The sequence below is a fragment of the Geotrypetes seraphini genome, chromosome 1 (genome assembly GCF_902459505.1).
Source record: "Geotrypetes seraphini chromosome 1, aGeoSer1.1, whole genome shotgun sequence".
Lineage (NCBI taxonomy): Eukaryota > Metazoa > Chordata > Amphibia > Gymnophiona > Dermophiidae > Geotrypetes > Geotrypetes seraphini.
In genome coordinates, this window is record NC_047084.1 from 214,447,272 (window position 1) to 214,465,907 (window position 18,636).

The 18,636-nt window shown below is 40.7% G+C and overlaps 2 protein-coding genes across 6 annotated transcripts in view; one reads left to right on the forward strand and one right to left on the reverse strand.

Annotated features, from left to right (window-relative positions):
- The window catches only part of OCIAD1 (OCIA domain containing 1), a 126,877-nt gene extending 119,994 nt beyond the window's left edge, over positions 1-6,883 (reverse strand). The window contains exon 1 of one of the 2 annotated variants that reach the window (XM_033945863.1): positions 6,733-6,883. The gene's annotated coding sequence lies outside the window, so the exon portion shown is untranslated. Of the gene's footprint in view, positions 1-6,690 lie in introns of both variants that reach the window. The other variant, XM_033945874.1, reaches the window with a different exon arrangement.
- The window catches only part of FRYL (FRY like transcription coactivator), a 768,252-nt gene continuing 756,407 nt past the window's right edge, over positions 6,792-18,636 (forward strand). For 2 of the 4 annotated variants that reach the window (XM_033945809.1, XM_033945785.1), the window contains exon 1: positions 14,487-14,733. The gene's annotated coding sequence lies outside the window, so the exon portion shown is untranslated. Of the gene's footprint in view, positions 6,896-14,486; positions 14,734-15,379; positions 15,448-18,636 lie in introns of those variants that run through there. The other 2 variants (XM_033945793.1, XM_033945802.1) reach the window with 2 other exon arrangements.

Genomic DNA, 18,636 nt, shown 5'->3' on the forward strand with positions numbered 1-18,636 from the left:
TAACATCATGGAATGTGGGGGGTATACACTCTCCAATCAAACATTCTAAGATTTTACAGTTGTTGAACCGCACTCAGACGACCATAGCTTTTTTGCAGGAAAAAAGATTAACATCAGTGGAGTATGCCAAATTATGTAGATGGAAGGTGGGATGTCATTATGAGGCCCTAGCTGCTCATAAGAAAGGGAGGGAGGGTTAGTGATTCTGATATGAAAGGGGACATTCCTGGAAACCCACCGGGTGGTGAGAGATCCAAATGGGCGCTATGTCACTGCTTCTGTTACCCTTACTGGAAAACATTTACTTCTCTGTAACATTTGTGTGTCTAACAATCCAAGCAGCAAGTTCTTTAGGCATTTAAGAAATCAGCTTTTGACCTTTGGGAAGGTGCCCATGGTGGGTAGAGAGACATCCAAGTCCATTACGGGACCTTCTCTGCTAACCACCACTTTAAACATGGTGGACGTATGGCGAGTATTACACCCTTTGGAATGGGATTATTCCCATCTCTTCCAGGCACGACACCCTTTCCCGCATAGACCTTATTTTGATCTCCTGCCAGCTGCTCCAGGACATAAGGGATGGAGATGGGACCTATAGAGATATCGGACCATGCTTGGGTGGTACTGGAGGAATCTTAGGGTAGGGCGGAGTAGATGGAGATTTCCTTGTTATTTATATAGAGACACACATTTTCAGGAATATCTTTTTCAGAAATTGAAAGTCTGTCAATAAATAATCAAGTACACCGAGATGATCCTATTCTTTACTGGGAGGTGGCGAAAGCAGTGTTAAGGGTGAACATCTTAGCTTATGTAGCTCACCAGAAGCGGGCATGGTATACTGAAATCTTACAGTTAGAACGGAGGGCAACTAGTTTGCGGAAGCGATTTGAAGTTTCTGGGATGTTGCAAGTTTCCAAGTTTTATTAAAATTTGTTGAAACACCTATCATGAATTCTAAGTATTTTACAATATTAAAAACAAAGGGGAGACATACAAGGACATGTAGAAAGGACAAATTAAGGACTTAAAATAAAAAAGGTAAGTTTTAGTGAAATACAATATTTACAGGAAAAGAAACATAGAGAGGGAAGAAACACGAGGAGGGGGAGGAAGAAGGTCCTCTTTGATAAAGAGGCTGGAGGTGGAGAGAGTATAGGAAAAGTAAGAGATAAAAGGAAGAGGTTATTACTGAAAGGTGTCTTTGAAAAGGAAACACTTTAATCTGCCTTTGAATTTATCTAAGTTTTTGGTCAGCCCTCAGGGTATTTGGTAGAGAGTTCCAGATTGTGGGGGCTATAACCAAGAAAGAGGTGGTTCGACGAGTGCCGATAATTTTTAAGGAGGGGACGTGGAGAAGATGTTGAGAGGTGGATCTCAGAGTTCTGGGAGGATCATGGGGGATAAGGATTCTATCAATGAAAGTGGGTTCATTGGATTGTAGGGTTTTGAATGTGAGGATAGCTATTTTATAAGTTATTCCATGGGGAATTGGGAGCCAATGAGTTTTTTTTATAATAGAGGGGTGACATGATTGTATTTTTTGGAATTAGTTATGGCTTTTATGGCAGTGTTCTGGATTAATTATAGGTGTCTAATATCTTTCTGGCATAAACCTTTATATAGTGAGTTGCAGTAGTCTATTTTTGAAATGATGAGAGAGTGAATAAGGATATTTAAAGATTGTTGGTCCAGAATAGTTGCCAAGGATCTTATCATTCGTAACTTATAGAAACAATTTTTGACTACTGCAGAAATTTGCGGGTGATAAGTTAACTTACTGTCTATAATAACACCTAAGATTTTGGTTGAACTGATTAGTTCGATTGGAGTATTGTCGATGGCCAAAGGTGCTGTGAGTTGAATATTCTCTTTCCAAGGAAAAAGGATACAATTGGTTTTAGAAATACTGAGGGAAAGCATGTTTTCATTTAACCCTAGCCTAATTTTATCTAGTTTAGAATTGATACTGCTAATGATGGAGGTGTTGGAAGGATCAATGGAATGAATGAACTGTTTATCGTCAGAACCCGGTTTGGTTGGAATGGAGAATTTGTGTTTTGTCGACAAAGTCTGAAATCTGATTGAATACGATCTTTTCTGTTAATTTTGCTAAAAATGAAAGGTTGGCTTTTGGTCTCTAGTTGGAACATTCCTGAGTAGATCCTTTGTAGTTTTTGAGAACGGGAAAGATAAGCGAATGCTTCCAAGCTTTTGGTAATGTTGTGGAGGTAAGACTAGCGTCAATGAGTTTAAGAATGTACAGGCCAAAAATAGAAAAGTGCTGTTTAAGAATGAATGGGGGAATAGAATCTGAATTGGAATCTTTCAGATTAAGAGAGTGCATGGGTGTTCTTGGGGATGGGAGGGAAAGAGACAGAGTTATACTTTATGTAAATATGGTTGATATTTGTTTCCCTATGCTGGAATGGTTGTTTTCTCATGTATTGTACAATGTTTTGCTGTATTTGATTGCTGTTATTTTGTTACCATCAATAAAAATTGTTTACAACTAAAGGTTCTTATATTGTGAACCATTCCAGAAATAAAGTCCAAGATGGTATATAAATAATTTATTTATTATTATTACAGTTATTAGATAAAGGTATACATTTATTTGTTTAGATTTATTAACAGCCTTTATAAATAAATTCACCCATAGAGTTGGCATTATTAGATTGAAAAGCAGCATTTGATAACTGTAGATTATTTTTTGTTGATAAATTTGGCAATTGGTTGTAAAGTATTTGCACAGATATCATCTTTTTTTGATGGATGGCAGCAATCAATTATAATAGACTACCAATCTTCTATGAGTTACTAGGAGAGGAGGTGTGACTTAATGGTTAGAGCTGCTGCCTCCGCACCCTAAGGATGAGAGTTCAAGCCTGCTTCCTGTGATTCTGAGTAAGTCATTTAACTTCCAGTGCCCCAGGTACTAGTTAGATTGTAAGCCAGCCTTTAACGTATTTATAAACCACTTTGGGTGAATCTCTTCATGAAAATGTGGCTAATAAATCCCAATAAATAAATAAACAAACTATAGGATGACCTGGGGGCACCATAATCTCTTTTAAAAGCAATAGAAAGGGTTTTTAACGAGACCAGTGGTACATACCATAGTTTTGCAGAAATCCAATTTTTGGTTTCTCTAAGGAAAGATCTGGCAAATGTACTTTGCAATCACCCCTTTAATTGTGCAAGTAAACATATTACAGAACAAACTGCAGTAAAATCTCCATGACAGGTACTGTATAGGCTCATAAATTGCCTATGAGACTGGTCACTCAATAATCTTCTAGTGAAAATTTTAGGCCCTCTTTTATCAAGCCACTGTGATAAAAGCTCTGACCGGCAATAAAAACCCTAACGCAGCTTGATAAAAGAAGGCCTTAGCTAAGTGTTCAAGACTGCTTACAAAATTTAGGGGTGGAATTAGACAGTACAACCACAAATTTGACATTACCCTGCTGTTCAAAAGTTATCCCTATTACCAGTTCGATACAGAATTAATTTTAAGATCCTCACTATAACTCAAAGCTTTTTATGAACATTAACCACCTTTCTTGAACTTTCCTTTTGCTCCTTATGTGCATAAGAGAATTGTAAGATCTATGCAGGATTTTAGGATATGGGTGTCCAATGGAGCAAAAAGCACATTGAGCAGTAACCCATGAGATAGTAATTTGGGGGGGTGGGTTAGTTAACAGGCTTTCAAGAGTTAATAGATCAGAAACAAACTTTAAATAAACGTAAGATGGTGTTGAAAACCTTTTCACTTTCACTTGGTCTTACATACCAATGAAGGGTGAGGGTAGAAACTACGACACAACAGTAAGATTGTCCAGAAAAACCTAAAGTTGGAAAAACCATGGAAACTGAAATTTTCCCCATTAATTTGATTGCGATTGATAAGAAAATTTTTTAAAGTCCATCCTAGAGTTGCTCAAAACCACCGATTACCTAAAGCACTGTTTTTCTTAAAATTTGCTATTATTTTTGCTTAATGGAGCAAATTTCTTGAGGAAGGCTACTAAAATAGTGTGTGGTCTTCATGATAAGGTGTATGGAGACAGACTTTAAGATTTCAATCTGTATACTTTGGAGGAAAGGCGGGAGAGCAGAGATATGATAGACATTTAAATACCTATGTAATATAAATGTGCATGAGTCAAATCTTTTTCATTTGAAAGGAAACTCTGCAATGAGAGGGCATAGGATGAAGTTAAGATGTGATAGGCTCCGGAATAATATGAGGAAATACTTTTTCACGGAAAGGGTGGTAGATGTGTGGAACAGTCTCCCAGAAGAGGTGGTGGAAACAGAGACTGTGTCTGAATTCAAGAGGGCATGGGATAGGCACGTGAGATCTTTCAGAAAGAGAAAGAGATAATGGTTACTGTGGATGGGCAGACTAGATGGGCCATTTGGTCTTTATCTGCCGTCATCAGTAATGCGGCAGAGTGAAATCCCTGACGGACAAGGCCAAGCAGCCTGTTTAGAGTGCTACCAGCCCGACACTGCTTCGGTTGAAAATAGGGCTCGCTCGTGGTCGGCAGGGAGGGAAGGATGGTCAGCAGGGGTTTGGCTGTGCGGTGGGGGTGGGGCTGATCAAGGGTTCAGCTGCACAAGGGATGGGAAGGAGGGAAGGATAGAAGCTGGGCAAACTTCTGCTGCACAGGGAGATGGGAGGGAGGGGAGGAAAGATGCTGCACATGTGAGGGAGAGAAAGGAAAGAGGAAGAATTGGGATAAAGGAGAGGAAGTGAGAGATTGTCATGTGCATTCCCCAAAAATAAGACCTAGTGCCTTTTTTGGGCCCCAAATATAAGACACTGTTTTATTTTCGGGGAAACATGGTAGGATATAATGGATACGTTCACACATGTTAGCATTTAGTGCGTGCTAAGATGCACTAGCATGCCTTAATAAAAGGACCCCTCAAACATTCGATGTCATCTTGAGATATTCAGGATAAAGCTTGCAATGCTGTTTAACTCCTTGCAACAAGACCTCATGCTGAACTGGGTCTGTGGTGATGCCAGTTATCAGTGGCTTTGAGCGATTCCAGGATGGGCATTATTTTTCAATCAAATATAATCAAATTAATTGGGAAAACTTCAATTTCCATAGTTTTTTTTCCCCAACTTTAGGTTTTTCTGGACAATCCTACCCAAAAGGTTAGATACATTACAAAACTGATCCCTTACTATATTGATTTTTGCTTTTCCAAGTGAGGGCCCAAATTTTAGGCTGAAAACAATCACAAATTTATGTTTAGAACATTTTGCTCTTGTACGAGTGTGAGGGAGCTTTTCTATTATTTTATCGAGTTCTTTTCTTGATTTAGCTTTGTAAGTCACCTTGATAATGCCCAGCTTGGTGACATATGAAGTTTTAAATAAACATAAAACATACTGTACTTTAACAATGAAGTTTCAAATTCTGTCAGTTATTAGAAGACATTTTTTTTCCATCTGAGGCACCTATGGCCTAGCCCAGCAGATTTATAAAATTTTATATACTGTAATAATTTCAGATTAGATTGCAATCTTCTGTATTTAAGGGCTCCTTTTACAAAGGTACAATAGGGCCTTAACGCGCACAATAGCGCAAGCTAAATTCCTGAGCGCGCTAGCCACTACCACCTCCTTTTTAGGAGGCGGTACATTTTCAGCTACCGTGTGGTAATTTTGTGCGTGCGCTAAAAACCCTAGTGCACCTTCATAAAAGGAGCCCTAAGTCTCTCAGAAAGGAGTTTGAGATGGATGTAGCTTGTGTGGTATTCAGCAATAGGACTGTTAAAGCAAGTGAATTTTTGTGAGCTTTTTTATTTATTTATGTTTTAACATTGACAATCTTTACAAGTAAATCAGGAAAAAATACTGTATATATGAAATAAAGAAACCCAAATTATTTAAAAGGTATCTCCTTAATACTTTGTAATTTTTGTGAGCTTTTGCGAGCATATCACCTCAATTTTGATGAGCATCACTAGTTGACTGTAGTGAATGTTTAAAGAAAGGATCAATATTATGGGTAGATACAGGAGGGGACATAACTTTATTGTTTAACATTACAATATATCCTAGGATTTCAGGGCTCTATTTGCTGCTTTGTAGAAGTAAGAATAATTGGAAGATAAACCCTTCTAAAAATATTTGACCATTTAAGAATTGTTGAGGAAGAATAAGGTGATTATAACTAGATGTACACTGCTATGATAGCTTTTGTAAACTTATAAACAAAACATAATTAAATTACAATCAACCTTCGCTGAAGGTAGGATGCTGGGATCAACTGATCAATGGTATGACCCAGCATAGCATATATGTTCTTGCCATACATATTCTTGAACCTTAATGTTAAACAGCAATTCAGAGTAAAAAGAATCCCGATTTTTAAAAAAACTCGGTTCCAAAATGAAAACTTTAAAATTAAATGAGTTTTCAGTATATGCAAAATTATTACAATTGAATTTATATAAACTTATTTCCAACACTGAGTCAATGAGACAATACTGTGAAAATGCTTATTTAGTACATAATCCCTCCTACACGTTATTATAGGGACACTATGAGACATATTCTGTAGAGATATCAAGTCACATACAGAGCACCCCTCTTCACATGCATTTAGAGACTGAGGAACGTCTCCCTCCATCTTATCCTCTCATTAAAAGCCATACCTGAGACCACCCACCCCCATCCTCCTCCTCATGCAACCTTACTTCGCTGGCATCCGTTCCCTCTAACGCAACTTATTGCCCTCAAACTTGTACTGCCCTGCCGGAAACAGGAAGTTGCGTTTGACTGCAGGCAGGATGCAGGAAAACAAGTGCGGCGGAAAAGAGGAGGAGGCGGTATTTGGACTTCCTAGAAGTCACGGTGTAGGTAGGTGGTCTCCGAGAGGTTCATTCACTTTCACTGAAACCCCGTTCTTGTGCAGCTCTCTACTTCCAATTTTGAGATCGCCCACGATAGACGCCACAGCTTAACTTTCGTGGCGGCATCCGTTGACGCTTATTTTTTTAAAAAAATCAGGTGATGATCCCTAATGTCGCTAACCTGCGCACGTGTTATCGGCTGTGCTGAATTAAGGACTTGCTGCACAGTTCTAATTAATCATTTTGGGTTTGTTTGTTTTTTAAACTTCCAAAGCGGTAACCGGTAAATAATAAGATCAGCATGGATGCAGATCCTATAACGCCCGGTACATAAATAATTTTTGGGGGAAAAATACGCCATTTCTACAAATACTGTAATTGTATGCATAGTCTTGGAGGCGCAGTTAAGGACAAACTGGGTGTAAACATGTTTATAGAGAAAGCATGAAATTAAGTTGCTCCAAATATAACTTTTTTCAGCGTGGTGTGAAGACGCCAAGTACCAGAGTAAAGGATCGTATCAAAACGAGTTGGTTTTAACCATATTTTCTTATCACCGGTTTTCTTTTACATTCAGAAAGCGTGCTGATAAGTCGCGACTTTGTAAAGAAAACAAACAAGCTGAGAAAAAAAAATTACTCTAGATATTCACCACTGAGCTCCACACACTTATGACTTTTAAGTCCTAGCTCACGCTTGCTGTCTAACACCAGCTATATAGCAGGATACACATTTCAAATCTGACATATTGTAATCTCAAAAAATAAATTTTTTTTCTATCCTTTGTTGTCTAGTCATTTTATTACTCAGATCATGTTGGTCCCAGGCTCTGGTTTCTGTTTGTCTTCAGTTAGAAACATAGAAACATGATGGCAGATAAAATGTACTAGTATTAAACCTAATGTAATATAACCCTGTGGTATTAGCTATAAATACAAGCAATAGGAGTAGAATACCACTCTATCAGACCCTACACCTCAGTATACTCAAACTATTATTATCTATTTTTTATAATTTTTATAGATTTTTGTACTTATCCAACTAAATAGCCTCAGAAATGGAGCCTACGCATAGCGACACAGTCATCAACTGAGAAAATCTGCGTAGTATACATGCTCCTGCTCCAATCATTGGCCTCTAAATCTAATGTTAAGATGTTCCGTCGGGATGGAGAGTGCAGCTCGGCCAAACCATCGCCAGACTAGCCACAAATAATGCATAAATGCGGCAAAGAGTGAGGAGCAAATTTCCTGCCAAATAGTATTTTCTCATGCCGGCAAAAAAAAGAGACTTTATGTCGGAGGAGGCGGCGGAGTAGAATCAGTTAGGATGTGTGTGTGAATGTTCCGATGGCCCTGACGCAGCGGTTGTATAATATACCCGCGAAACGCTGGCCGCGTTGGTGAACGGAATGTTTTGAGAATTTTATTGCTTAAACTTCGACAATGAAGAACACTCAACTAACAAGATAAGTTGCTTGGTCGAGTTTTTCAAATTTGGACTTTACACACAGTAGTTTGATATGTAGTACCCAATTTAATGCCATTAAGTCTATAGCACTTTAGAGTGTGGGGTTACTCTATTAAGTTTTAGTAAATTCAGCAAGTATATAAGATGTTTGATAACATTAGATTTAGAGGCCAATGATTGGAGCAGGAGCATGTATACTATGCAGATTTTCTCAGTTGATGACTGTGTCGCTATGCGTAGGCTCCATTTCTGAGGCTATTTAGTTGGATAAGTACAAAAATCTATAAAAATTATAAAAAATAGATAATAATAGTTTGAGTATACTGAGGTGTAGGGTCTGATAGAGTGGTATTCTACTCCTATGGCAGATAAAAGGCCCATCTAGTCTGTCCACCCGCAGTAACCATTATCTCTTTCTCAGAGAGATCCCACCTGCCTAGCCCAGACCCTCTTGAATTGAGACACAATCTCTGTCTCCACCACCTCTTCTGAGAGATTATTACACCCATCTACCACTCTTTCATTGCAGAGTTTCCTTTCAAATGAGACTCATTTGTCAGGGTCTCCTGCCCATTTGACATTTTCTTCTTTCTCCTTGCTCACCATACATCTTCCATCTTTGTACCTTCCCTTCCTCTGGCAGACAGGCAGAAGAGCCCCTCACCTTAAGATACAAAAAGAACAACAAGAAAAGGCAAGGGGGATGTCTTTTCAACCAATAATGAAGTCTTTATGCAAAACAAAAAGTCCCAACAAGGATTCCAGTTTTAGTGTTTAGAAGACACCTTTAGGGGACCGGATGGGATCCAGCCCAGGATATTGAGGGAACTCAGAGAGATTCTGGTGGGTCCTATTTGTTCAACAAATCTTTGGAGAGGGACTGGAGAAGAGTGGATGTGGTCCCTATTCATGGTATTAGTAGAAGATATAATTGTAATCATAAAACCAATAAAAATACATATAAGAACAAATGGAAGCATAAGGCATTGTGTGAAATATAAAGGTCAATGACACAAAGCTATTGATGAAATATACTGTAATATCTAACCAGAAAATATCAAGGGCACAAATACATATGACAGCAGTCAAGGAACATATTAAGATCATAAAATGTTGCATAGAAACAAATTGCATGGAGATAACATTAGAATATGGAAAATAAATACAGTGGAACCTTGGTTTACGAGCATAATTCGTTCCAGAAGCATGCTAGTAAACTAAAGTACTCGTATATCAAAGCGAGTTTCCCCATAGGAATTAAAGGAAACTCACTTGATACGTTCCCCCCCCCCCCCCCCGAGGCCAGCAGCGCTGCTCCACCTTAACCCTCCCCCCCCCCCCCGAGGCCACCGGCGCTGCTCCACATCCCCTCCCCCCGCAATCTGGCATCCCTCCCGCTCACATGCCCCCCCCCCCCACCGTGATCTGGCATCCCCCAGCCACCCACATTGGCTTACTCAGAGAGAGTGAGACTAGAAGGCCTTGAGCATATGCAGATGCTCAAGGCCCAGCAAAAGGAAGACAGCAGATTTTCAGGCACCGGCATGTCCTGTGCATTGATGCCGGTGCCAGATGGGGGGGTAAGCCAATGTGTTTGGGTGGGTGTGTGGGGGGTGCCAGATCATGGAGGGGGGGGGGGTGTGACGCGAGCGGGGGGATGCTCGTAAATTGAATCAAGCTCAATTTCGGAGGCGCCAATTTTGCGAATGTTTTGCTTGTCTTGCAAAACACTCGCAAACCGGTGCACTTGTAAACCGAGGTTTCACTGTAATATAAAAATCTAATCATAAGAGCAACTGCAGGTGTATGTAAAACCATATAAAGGAACAAGTAAAATCATAGGGCATTGCATGAGATATAACTGATAAAACAAAAAGAAGCAAATCTGTGGATGCAGCATAATGACCAATCACAGAGAAATGCCAAATATATAATGTGACAAATGCAAACAATGATATGCAGAAAATAAGACAGCTATTGAGAAATGCAATTGGTAGCAGAGAAGGTACTAACAGCCAGTATGAGAATCACAAAGCCAGACGTTGAAAAGACATCCCTCTTACCTTTTCTTGTTGCTTCCTTCCCTTCCACTGCCATATACAACATTTTCGTTTCTTTCCCACTGTCTACCATATCTCTCTCTCTCTCCCTGCCTTGTCCCCTGGGTCAAATCTCTCTATTCCCCTCCATGCAGCATCTCTTTCTTCCTTCCTCCCCTCCATTATCATGTCCACCATTTCTTTCTCCCCATATACCATCTCTCCCTAGCCTCTACCCTATGTCCAACATTTCTTCCTCTCTCTTCTCCATGCATGTCTCCCTCCCCTCCACCATATGTAGGATATCTCCCTCTCACTCCTTTCTACCTCAGTAGTATCTCCCTTCCTCTCCTCCATCCCATCTTCACCAATTCTTCCTCTCTCCTCTCCCCCCTATGCAGCAGCTTTCCATCCCTCCTATCACCTTATGCAGCAGCTTTCCTCCTTCCTATTCTCCTGTGCATATGGTTACCAGATGTCTGGGTTTCCCCGGACATGTTCTCCTTTTGGTGGTCTGTTGGGGTGTCCTGGCAGTTTTCCTATTTGCTCTCGTTTCAGTGTTTACGGGGTGCGGCAGCAATGGGTGGCTATGTCTGTGGCGGCGGCAACCTGCCAATTGACCTCCCTTCCCCCCAGTTAGATCTCAGCTTTTGGGCCTCCTAAGCAGCGGTGAACAGGCTGCACCCGGCCTGCTTGTTGGGGCCTTCCTTCTGCTGCATCACTGATGATGTGGCAGAGGGAAGCCCTAGCGGGCAGGCTGGGAGCAGCCACAGTTCCCACATTCTGTCTGCCACTGACTCGGAAGTCTCTCTGCAGCAGAGGAGAGACTTCCGGGTTAGCGGCAGGCAGAGTGTGAGAGTCACTAATGATACCGCGACTCGAAGAAGCAAACCTTGGAGTATAGGGGAGGAGAGAAAGGAAAGTTGGTGGCAAAGGGAAGGAGTGAAAGGAACTTCAGGAAGGAAAGCTGGTGGCATGGGGAGGTAAGAGGAAGGAAGGTTGGTGGCACAGGGGAAGGAAAGGGGTGAAAGGAACTTCAGGAAGGAAAGTTGGTGGCACAGGGGGAGGGAAGGGGTTAAGGGAACTTCGAGAAGGAAAGGTGGCACAGGGAGGAAGGAAAATTAGTGGCGAAGGGAAGGGGTGAAAGGAACTTCAGGAAGGAAAGCTTGTTTCAAGTTTCTTTATTTTTGCTATACCGTCTAACAAAACAAGTGTCTAAACAGTGTACAATATAAAAAGCAATAAAAGGTAAATAAAAGCAATATCTTATCAAATATTAAAAGTACTAAAATGGGTTCACATTGATGTACATGAAACAAAAGGGAAGTTGGGGGAGGGGAAGTTTTTAAATACATCGAAGTAAAATTAGTAAAAAAGGGAGGTAAATGGGGAGTGGTGAGACATAAGGGTGGGGATCCTTCAAAAGAAGTGTTTGTTTTTTCAAGGTTTCACGAGAGTTGAGAGTTTGAGAAGTGAAAGCTGGTACTAAAGAGTATAGGCATCTTTAAAAAGAAAAGTTTTAAGTTTAGCTTTAAAATTTTCAAGAGTTCTTTAATCGAAGATCTAATAGAAGGGCATTCCACAGAGGGGACGGTGACTGAAAAAATTGATTTGCGAGTGGTATCGTAAAACAAGGGGAAGAGGTAAGAAGGAAAGTTGATAGCACAGGGGCAGGAAGGGGTGACAGGAACTTCAGGAAAAGGTGGTAGCACAGGTGGGGGGGAAGAGGGAGGAAAGTTGGCACGGGGATGGGAGGGTGAGAGGAAGGAAAGATGGTGACATGGGGGGGAAGAGAGGGAGACATGCATGGTGAGGGCAGAAGATGAAATTGCACTTAATGGAGGGGAGAAAGGGTGAGATGGTGCATGGAGGGGAACAGAGAGATTTGACATAGGGCACAAGGAAGGGAGAGAGAGGTGTTGGACATGGGGGTAGATAGAGAGGGAGAGATACAGAGGAAGCAGAAGGAGGGATTTAGATCCAGCAGAATGGAGTGATGGAGTTGATAGAGGAGAAGGGCATAGATAGGAGGAACTTATCAGCTGAGCGGAGCTCAAGGGGGGGGACATAGGGGGAGATAGTGAGGGGCAGCTGAGTGAATACATTTGTAAGTCAGTAAAAGGAGTTTTAATTGTATTCAGAAACAGATGGTAAGCCAATGAAGTGACTAGGAGAGGGGTAACATGAGTATAGCGGCTCTCACAGAATATGAGTTGTGCAGCTGTATTCTGGACAGATTGAAGGGGAGAAAAATGGTAGAACGGAAGACCTGTGTTGCAGTAATCTAAGTGCAAGGTGATGAGGGCATGGGGGGAGAGAAAGAACATGCTAGGGAATAGATGGTAGAGTTAGTGAAAGAGTGGGGAAAAGAGGAAGGGAAATGAGAAGTGTGGTGTGAGAGACGAGCTAGAAAGCTGTAGGTAGACAGTAAAAAGAGGGACATTGAAGACTAGAGTAAGAATGGATGAAGAGGGAGAAAAATAAACTGAACACAGAGGGAAAAAAACAATGTTAGAGATGGATATAGTAGAAGAGATGAAGACAGGAGGAAAGAGTGCAGCGCTGCATGCGTCTGGTAGTGCTATAGAAATAATAATAATAGTAGTAGTAGAAAAATGACAAATGAACACAAAACCCTGCTAGGAGAGTTAAGAGAAGATAGATTAAAGCAGAGACTGAGACCAACATGATTAGAAAAGTATAAAAAAAGGATTGTATTTTTAATTTTGAATAAAGTACAAAACTCACAACTGAAGTCTGATATATCATAGGGAAGGGGGGGGCAGTGCAAGAAAAGATTGGGTGCAATGGAGGGCAAGTCGCACGGGGTGCAATTATAGCTTGCTACAGCCCTGACTGCACACAACAGGCAACCGTCTAGGGGAGAGGCGAAGCTAGGGGTAACCCTACTTGTGCAGCACCTCTTGACCCACAGCCCACCAGTATGGAGAAACTGGAATACGAGGACAGACTTATAACACTAGGATTATTCTCCCTTGAGAAAAGGAGACTGCGTGGGGATATGATCGAGACCTTCAAAATACTGAAAGGAATCGACAAAATAGAGCAGAGAAGATTATTTACATTGTCCAATTTGACATGGACTAGAGGACATGTAATGAAGCTAAGGGGGGACAGGTTCAGGACAAATGTCAGGAAGTTCTGCTTCACTCAGAGAGTGGTTGACACCTGGAATGCCCTCCCAGATGAGATTATTGCGGAATCGACCGTCCTAGGCTTCAAGAGCAAACTAGATGCATATCTCCTTAAGAGAGGCATGTAAGGATATGGTGGACTATAAATTACGACAGGTGTACACCTGGCAGGGCCTCCGCGTGTGCGGATCGCCGGACTTGATGGACCGAAGGTCTGATCCGGAGATGGCATTTCTTATGTTCTTATGTTCACCCTCTTTCGTGCCTCCTAAAGTGGCGGTGAACAGGTTTCTCGCAGTCTGCCTTCCAGGGCTTCCCTCTTCTGCTTCATCATGGCAGAGGGAAGACCCCGGAGGGACAGGTCACGCTGCTTCTACCAAGCCGATCACCGCCATTCCTGTTGTTACTTTAGTTCACCGAGGTGAATTGATTTGAATCAGACAGCACTACTGTGCATGCTTGGTCACATGGAGGCCCTCCAGATATGCCCTGGGCTCAGGGAAGAAGAGACCAGGTTCGTGTGGGGGCTGGGCTGGGGGCACGAGGGGGGCGGGCACGTGTCCCCATTTTGTAAGAGGAAATCTGGTAACCTTAATCATAACATTCAATGTGGTAAGAGCGAAAACTGACAAACAAATTACAGTATTGTCCTGGAAAAGGCTGCAGTCTGTACACAGAATGCAAGAGGAGTGAGAGGCGCTGGATTACTACTACTATTAATTACAACACTGTTTTGCATAGACTTAGATATAGCAAGCCCCTCTCTCACGTGCAGAAGGGCCAGCTTATGGACAGGCAGGTTTACATCAACGGGAAGAAAGACCAGAGATCACGGTTTAGAAACATAATTAATCCATTACGTTCCAGTTACTACTCCCGCGCCTTGCCCTAGAGGAGGCCGCCAAGGCGCATGCGCCAAGTTGGACCACGGAAACGGAAGCAGGCTGTCGGTGTGCAGGCAGGCAGTGACGTTTTGTGTTGATGTGCACGCGCGGAAGAGTGTAGCCCTTGCTTCCCTATCTTCGTTTTCTGGTAGTCGCAGGAGCTACGGTAAAAAAAAAAAAAAAAGGAAAACGGGAAAAGATTCTAATTTGGTGGACAAACCGGTAACCTGGCAACGCTGCTGTATGCAGATGCTGATTTGGCAGTTTCAGTCTCGCAAACTCAGCGGTGGAGTGAAGGTATCATTTCGTTGTTACATCTGGTCAGCCTTTTAGGGACAACATAGTGGAGAGCAGCAGAGAGGTTGGTCGGGGTCAAGGTCCTGGTGTCGTACCCCTTTCCAACGCTCATTAGGATGTGACGAGTTTTTAGGTCCTTTGTGGCAAGGTTGGGGTGGAATATATTTTTCTTAGTTGAGCTAAGGGTGCTGCCTTGCTCACTTTAGGCCTTTTACTCTATGTTTTTATTCTTTTGTTCTGATATACGTATTTTATAATTAAGATGGAATTAAAGGATGCTACTGTTTCCTGAAATTCATCGTTCGTTCAGCATTCCAGTTTGTAGCCTTTCTTCATTCCTACTTCGGAGAGAGTGTCCACTTGTAGCTGGAAAGGGGTGGTTTTTTTTAACAGTACACAAAGATGTTAAGGCTTACTATTTACTCTTAAACAAAGCGTGTTTGATAGCAGATGATTTAGTGTGATTTACACAGTTTTTTTGAAGTGTTTTTGTAAGTATGGCTTACTATTCTACACAGAAAGAATAAAGGACGGCTTTTTCAATTTTCTTCTCAACGTGGCTGTGGAATGGAATAGATTGTGAAAATGTCTCGTCGCTCAGATATGACAGGGTAAACTTAGTTACTGGTGTTTCATTCTTCTGCAGAACTTAAGGACATTTTCCAATTACAACACAACAGCACAAGGGGATAGAATATTTCAAGACAACTTCAGGTAGTTTCGTTAATCTGGTAACTCTTTTAGGGTTGATGTGTGAGCAAGTTAAAAGCCTGCAATATTAGTTGTTGCAAAAATGTCAGTGCTTTGTAAGGCAACGGGAATATTTTCGTGCTATATAACTAAAGTATCAACATTTTAGCTGCTGCTTTGTTGCTGGTAACAAAGTAAATAATACTACTAAAACGCAAGTATTATTTAGAAAAGATAGCAGGATATAAATTACAAATATTTTAATAGGTTGTATGGTAGGTATACCTTTATTTCAGACATACAGTACCTTCATATAGAAAGAGGGGCTGGTTACAGTATTGTATTACAAATGAAGTCGTTTATCACACTAAAGAGAAGAAGGTATGCTCTAGGGAAGCACAATAGTAAATTCTTTTTTTGTTTTCAAATATTTATTGAAATTTTAAATTGTTTCAATACAAAAAGATTCATAAACATTAACATAAAGAGAACAAGAAATGTATATATGCTTGTATATAGTGAGGCACCCCAAAAAATTAGATTGTCTCTATATTTTTTGTATATCAATAGCCATGTTTAATGATCAATGAGAATTATCTTTCCAGTTGCTAATGATATATTTTAAAGCTATGGAAATAAAGAAGTCAAAAAGGGCTTTGTCATCATCAGAAAGTTGTGTGGTAAGAGCCAGTATTTTGTAATATAAAGAGTATATGTTCAGGGGAGAGAGAGAATCTGTAAATTTAAGAATAGCTTGTATTTTAGACCATATGTCAGTCCAAAAAATTTGAAGATTGTTGCAAGTACCTACTTCCTTGTGACATGACCAACACAGCAGTAGTTGAGGAATTACATAACTTGGCTTTTTTCGGTGTCCATAATGATTGTGTAATAGAGGAGCAAGAAGATCTAGGAGACAAGGTTGATTCTAGATCTCTTTCCCAAGCCTGTTTGAGTGCCAATACAGAAGTTTCTTTTTGATAATTGTAGAGTCTTATAAATTTGAAATCTTTAAGAACATAAGAGTCAAGTAAACTCATATTATGTATGTTACTAGGTAAATTTTGAGTTAGCAGCACATGTGACAGTTGTGGATTAGGAAGTGGTTATTGGATAGAAAAGATAGGGTACTGTTAAATGGTCATTTTTCTCAATGGAGGAGAATAAACAGTGAAGTGCCGCAGGGGTCTCTATTGGGACCGGTGCTATTTAATTTATTTATAAATGATCTGGAAATTGGAGTGACAAGTGAAATGATTAAATTTGCAGATGACACTAAACTGAGGGGAGATATGATTGAAGTCTACAAAATTCTGAGTGGAGTAGAATGGGTACAAGTGGATTGATTTTTTACTCCGTCAAAAATTACAAAGACTAGGGGATGCTTGATGAAGTTACAGGGAAATACTTTTAAAACCAATAAGAGGAAATTTCTTTTCACTCAGAGAATAGTTAAGCTCTGGAAGGCGTTGGCAGAGGATGTGGTAAGATTGGATAGCGTAGCTCAGGGGTCTCAAAGTCCCTCCCTGAGGGCCGGAATCCAGTTGGATTTTCAGAATTTCCCCAATGAATATGCATGAGATCTATGGAGGAAAAGTCCATAGTCTGTTATTAAGACATGGGGGAAGCTTCTGCTTGCCCTGAATCGGCAGCTGGGAATATTGCTACGCCTTGGTTTTTATCCAGATACTAGTGACCAGGATTGGCCACCATGAGAATGGGCTACTGGGCTTGATGGACCATTGGTCTGACCCAGTAAGGCTATTCTTATGTTCTTATGATACCACTTAAATAATGGAGAATCTAGTAGGTGGAATTCCTCTTTTCAACTGGTCAAAGGTTTTTAAAGTACCAATAATAATTGACTTAAGTACTATAAATTACACTTTTTCCATATAGACCAATCAATTGGAGATTTATCTATTAGAACTGATGAATTGTTCCAAATGACCATGTCAGAGGAAGTATCAGACAGTATAGGTAAACATTTACTTAAATATGTAAAAGAGAAAATTGTAGTGGGTATAACATGAGAAATAGTAGATTTAGATAAGGCAGATATGTTTGATAGTACAAATAGAGGAGTATCCCGACTTGGGACATTCTCTAAAGATATCCAAGAGGGAGTTTAATCCTTATCAGTGCTTGGATACCAATGAAAATCTTTACTGAGAATATAAGCAGTATGATGATTTTTGAAGTTGGGGAAATTAACACCTCCGGAAAATGTTGGTAATTTCAGAATTTGGGCAGCAATTCTGGTAGGTTTAGAGTTCTAAAGAAATTTCAGGAGTATAGTATCTATTGACTTATAAAAGGAACATGGATTCATTAGAGGTAGATCCTGTCAGACAAATCTGATCAATTTCTTTGACTGGGTGACCAGAGAATGGGATAGAGGGAATGCACTAGATGTGATATATTTAGATTTTAGCAAAGCCTTTGACGGGGTTTCACATAGATGTCTAATAAATAAACTGAGTACCCTCAGGATGGTCCCCAAAATGACAGACTGGGTCAAGAACATTTTTATAAGTGATATTGCTGCAGGGCTGTCAGGTAAGATTTGCCTTTTTGCGGATGATACCAAAATCTGCAATAGTGTAGACACCTAGGATGGCGTGAAAAACATGAAGAAAGACTTAGCAAAGCTTGAAGAATGGTCTGAAATTTGGCAGCTAAAATTTAATTCTAAGAAATGCAAAGTCATGCATTTGGGCTGCAAAAATCCAAAGGAATGGTACAGTTTAGGGGAGTTAAGAACTTATGTGCATGACAGAAGAGCAGGACTTGGGTGTGATTATATGTGATGATCTTAAGGTGGCCAAACAGGTTGAAAAGGTGACGGAGAAAGCTAGAAGGATGCTAGGGTGCATAGGAAGAGGTATGGTCAGTAGGAAAAAGGAGGTATTGATGCCTTTGTATAAGACTGGGGAGACCTCATTTAAAATATTGTGTACAATTCTGGAGACCGCACCTTCAAAAAGATATAAAAAGGATGGAGTCTGTCCAGAGGAAGGCTACTAAAATGGTGTGTTGTCTTTGTTATAAGGCATATGGGGGGGGGACCCCTGTCGTGGCTCATCAGTCAGAGCTTCGGCCCCATAGGCCCCAATGCTCCAAATGCTGGAGCGGGTACAAACCCTGGCTGCGCCTCTGCAATGCAATTTAAGGTGTATGGGGATAGACTTAAAGATCTCAATATGTATACTT